General features: G+C 37.7%; 1 protein-coding gene across 1 annotated transcript in view; it reads left to right on the plus strand.

Moving 5' to 3' along the window:
- The window catches only part of LOC101304237 (photosystem II reaction center PSB28 protein, chloroplastic-like), a 9,662-nt gene extending 9,253 nt beyond the window's left edge, over positions 1-409 (plus strand). The window contains exon 3 of the mRNA XM_004289948.1: positions 399-409. The gene's annotated coding sequence lies outside the window, so the exon portion shown is untranslated. The remainder of the gene's footprint in view (positions 1-398) is intronic.
- The last annotated feature ends 5,084 nt before the right edge of the window (positions 410-5,493 follow it).

Here is a 5,493-nt window from a genome sequence, read left to right on the forward strand (position 1 = left end):
CTTTAGGCATCTAGTACGTCAAAACTTAAAGGAGCAGAATGTTACATTGCTCTTGCATACAAAACCAAGCTGTTATGAGACTCGATAGAGGTCACAAACGATGCTTTTAATGGTTTGTCCTTCGGATTGATCATACACAATACGGAAAAGCCGCGAATTGATCAAACACAATTCGGAAAAAGGCCTCGGATTGATCAAACACAATCCGGTGAAAGGTCGGGGTTGATCAAACACAACCCGAAAAAAGAAACAATAGTGATCAAACACACTCTTGACCCGCGAATAAAATTCCGGGATTTGGGTACCTGCACGCACAAAATCCCAAGCATAGAATGGAGATGGAGAAGGGAGGAAAGGATTTTATCCTCCCCGAGTTATTGAACTTGGAAAAGTTTAAGGTTTCAAAAAACATACCTTTCTAGAGGCTGCCGAGAGGAGAAATAACGTTTCGCCTACTTATACTTCGAATTTGGGGCTGAAAATTTGATAAGAGGAGCAGCTCTGGATGGGGAAGCTGTTGTCAAAATTTCAGGTTGATCGGAGCAAGGGAAGGTGGTGAACCGGTGGTCGGTAGTGGCGGCGGTCTGGAATCTTCCGGCGGCCGGTTCGGAGACTTTCCGGCCGGTTCTCAGGGTGAGACCGGCGGCGTTGGATCCGGGGCGGAGAGAGCTTTCTGGGGATATAAAATTCCGGCGGAGGGCAGTCGGAATTTTGGTCGGAAATCGGGAAAAACAAGGCTGCCCGATTTTAGGGTTTTGGTTTTTAGGGTTTAGAAAAAAAATGGTGGGCTATTGGCTCTAGGGTTAGAACAAAGTGCATGATAACGTGATAAATAAAGGATAAAGTATAGAGACAAAAAGATAGCAAGAGAGTCATCATCTTATTCATTAATAGGAGCCCTTTATATAGAGAATTATACAATACCAATATGGTAAGGATGTAAATACATAGATCTAGTCTAACTACATATCTTATTGGCATAAGACCAAGACACACATAGAGAATATCCTAGAACAAATATAGCATATAAGAACTTTTATCGATTACACAATCGTTTAGCATGACTTTCTGAACAAGTTTGAGAGTATACATAAGAGATATAAAATAGCTTGAAACTAAAGCTAATGTAATAAGTACATCAAAATGTGTACTACATCAATAACATGTGCCTATAGCAGGATTAGTCAAGCGCAATTCACTAAATTTTTCAGGCAGCGCACAGAAGTATAAGAATTATTTCTCTTAATCAAAAATTTTGAAAAATGCTTTTGATCTGTCTGGTTTTTTTTATTTTTTTATTTTATTTTTTAAAGTATATATCTTGCATGTTGTGCCTTGGAATGATGATGCATGACTTGTATCCGCTTAGTAACTTGAAAAATGCAGCATATCTAACATTTTTATGTTTGTAGAATACTTTTACAAGAGTAGTGGTACCTTTTCTTTTCCGATTTTAAATGATATACATAAATATATAAAACTTAAGAGTCAAATCCAATCGATTTATTTTTATGAAAGAGAAAAACACGTACAATATTTAACCTTACACGCACAATTACTATATGCATTAATTATAGCAGTTGTCAAGTCCTCATGGGGACTTCGATTCCTTGCTCATACTTCAACTACATCATGTTATTTGTCTCTATGCGTCTTCTCGAACAAGATAGCGAGGGCGCCACAAACACAAAACTCTTTGATTCGATCTTCAGCATTAGAGGCTTGATGACTAAGAATAGGAGGAAACAAAACATGGAACATTCCTATACTCTTGAAAGCACACAATGGAAGACGCAAGGAGGATGTGAGAGAGTGGTTGTTTTTTTTTTGATGGTGTGTGAGAGAGTGGTTTGCTACTACTTGATGAACAAAGTAGATAATGATCTAGTGGGAGAAACTCCTATTTATTCAAAAACTTGGCGCGCGCACCCAACCTAAACATGCATGTTGGAGACTCATCTTTTGAAAAATCATGTGTGTGTGTGTGCAACACTTTTGTTAAACATAACCATATGATCAACCAAACAAAACAACCAAAAAGCAAACAAAACCTTTCCTTACTAACCCAAGTACTTAACCCTCCGTCCCTCTCTGATTAGGAGAAAGTTTCTTTCTCTAACTGAAACAACGTGTTCCAATCACAAGTGGGAGCCATACTTCTTTAAGCACGTGTCCAAGTGTTAGCATGGCATATTAATCACAAATTGATTAACCTTCCGATTCAGGAGTCTATTACGCTAGAAATAAGAACAAGTTCATCTATTAATCTTTGAACAAGTTCATCTATTACGCTTAACATGTAACTCTAAAATATATATACATACAAGAGTTTTATTAACTTCTATCACTATTGTTGCAAAAATAAATATTTAATTTTGCTAGTTTTTTTTTTTGAATATTTTTGCTAAAGTAAATTGTTATATTTGTATTTGATAACCTCAAAAAATAAATTATTTTGTTAAAGTAAATGTAAAAAATGATATATTTATTGAAATGACTAAAATGCCCTCAATATTTAACGGTGTTAGTGGTCAGGGTATCAAAATGCTAACAGAATGAAACTTCGGGTATGAAAATGCAAGTTTTTGATAGTTACGTATGAAAATGAAAATAACATCATAGTTCGAGTGATGTTTTGTAATTAATCCCCCCTTAATCCTTAATCTTTACTTGCCTATTTATCTTGGCTTAATGTTTTAATCACAACTTTTCTATTTTTACAAAATGAAGATAAGACAGGTGATCTGATCCTTATTATATCTAACATTGAACAAATGACAGAAGTATTGAACATTGAACAATCTTGATGATATAATTGACTGACCATACAACTCATAAGCTAATTGAACACTAAACAATTTTGATGACATTGACTGGCATAATTGCCCTGATAGTATGTTCATCTCTTGGCCTCAGTTAAGAGTTTGAGGGATCACCATCTTCCACAGTTGGCAGGGCATGGCGACACAAGGGGCACAAGTGACTTATCTCCAACCACAGAGAGATGCAATCATGAAAATAGTGTGCGCAAGGCAAAAGACTAATTAGTCGATCCACACCGCCTTCTGCAAATTCATCCTTACATACATTGCATGTCGATATCTGTTCCATAGTAGCTTCTTCCAAACTATCAAGCCTCACTTTCGACAGACTCTCAATTGACGATCTAGTGGCAGGAGTAAACCCAAGCGTAAGAGCTTCAAAGGACTCCTGTAAAATTGTATCATAGATGATAGACCCCAATCACCCCATGACAGTCCAAACCGCAGAATTGATATGTTTCGAAGCCCCATTCACTCGGATCACCATCATCATCATCACCATCACCAAATCGAATAGAAAAAATAATATTGGGATCTTCGTTTATAAGTCTGTCGACGGTATCAAGATCATGAAAACTTCCCAATAAGCTTACAACCACCCGAGCTATTAAGACAGCAATACGCCGCTCGGGGCGGGTTGAACCACCTCAAACAGTTTGTCAAGGATAGTTGGTTGTTCCTCTCGTGGCACACCCAATATGGAAAGATCTCTAGCCATGAGTGATCCTACGTCTTGTCTGAGGTAGTCATTAGAGAAAGGAATAGGATTCAGAAGTGCTGAGGTCGTTTATATTATCAAAGTAATAGATGTTCTTTCGTAAGAGATTTAAACTAACCACAATCCGGTCCTCCTTTCCGGGCACCGGTTCTTTTTCATCTCTCTGAAACACTGCTGAAATAATAAACCTCATCAGCAATCGACAAAGACGACATCCTATATATGTAGTAGTGAAATTCTCAATTCACTCGGTTTCTTCTGAGAATTTTTCTATCACAAATCTTAGTCTTTCATCTTCTAGTCTCTTGCATGTGTTATATATGTAGCAGCGTTGTTTACATAAAATCACACACGTCCCTAAATCAACTAGGAAAAGAAGCCCGTCTTCTAAGAAGATTAGGAAACAACGTTTCAATTCCCTAATCTACCTCTCCTGATCGGGTTCGGTTTCCTGGTTGGAATCAGGCTTCAACTAGGAAAAGAAGCCTGTCTTCTTTCTGTTGATTCCTGATCCGGTTCGGTTTCCTGGTTGAATCGGATTAAGGTTGATTTAAGTAGTAACTCAGCCTGGAAGATCTTGGAACCGAGAAAAAAAAAGAGAGCAAGCGATCGAGATGGAAGAGAAGTGTTATTTCGAGACGATCGTGAACCAACGCAGAGGTTCCCCCCAGCTCCCAGTGGACGGAGAACAAGGTGCTGATCACTCTTTATTTTTAAAAGGTAAGAGGCGTCCAGCCTAACCGCAGCCCCTAGTTTAATTTTGCTTCTGCATACAAACTACACTAGTTTTTTTGAACTTGAGAAGCATTGCCATTCCGGCTCCTAAGCATTACTATTCTGCGTAAATGGCTACCAATGCAGATTAGTATCGAAACTGTAAGATGAAAACCAGTCTCTGATCACTTAAAATTTCAGTCACATGTGACATGTCCGTAAGAGAATTCCTCACAAAAACTGCTAAAGAATTGCTCACAAAATCCACCACAAAGTCATAATGAAAAGTCTGATAATTTGTATTACTGGAAACCATAATGAAACATAGTTAAATCTCCCATAGTACTAATAATAAAGGGAGCAAAAGGAAAATTGGAAAATAGTACTGCTTAAACATAGCTCGCTAGTCCCTTGCTCACTTGCTTGAGTTGCTTCTAAAGAAAAATAACCAAGTGAGCTAGAATATGTACTCCACAATTGACAAGGCGGAGGTACGTACCAGTCGGCACATGACCTCTCACCATGTTCTCTTCATACTCCAAAGCGACATTGCTTCCATCAATCCTGTTCTCTACATACTCAGACGCAAACACCCTCATCTCTCCGGTGCCTTTCACCCTCATCTATTACTAGAAAATTAGTCCCCTTCATATCAGGATCATCGTTTCCGGACACTAGTGCGCAAACTAGGTAAAAAAACAGAAATAATGGTAGCAAACGGAGGCATCACATGGGAGACAGGCAGCATATTGGGCAATGAGGATGCTTTTTTATGTTAAAAATGAAAGGGTGGAATAAAGGGTGATCAGAGGTAATAGGGACAGGCAGAACAGGACACATCTTATAAAGACTAGTGAGCCACAGACTCATGCACAAGTTCAGAAAGATCATAAGTAGTGCCCATAATAATCTTATTTTCAAGAAGAAGATATAGAAATCAACTAAATTTATATCTCAATCCAGGAACAAGAAAAATCATATATATACTGACTATGCATTAGTAGATGTATCTAGAAATATCAAGAACATGGTCGATTAGTGTATCTGGGGTTGTGTAGTACCGAACATGAGCTCATCGGAATATAGCTAGCTATCCACCATATTTTGTTGTAGGAGTAACAACGAGTTGGAATTAGATTTCGATCCGTTACCCATGTCTAATTCTTAAGTCGTGTGTGTGTCTATATATATATATATATATATATATATATATATATATATATATATATATATACAACT

The sequence above is a fragment of the Fragaria vesca genome, linkage group LG2 (genome assembly GCF_000184155.1).
Source record: "Fragaria vesca subsp. vesca linkage group LG2, FraVesHawaii_1.0, whole genome shotgun sequence".
NCBI classification, from domain to species: domain Eukaryota; kingdom Viridiplantae; phylum Streptophyta; class Magnoliopsida; order Rosales; family Rosaceae; genus Fragaria; species Fragaria vesca.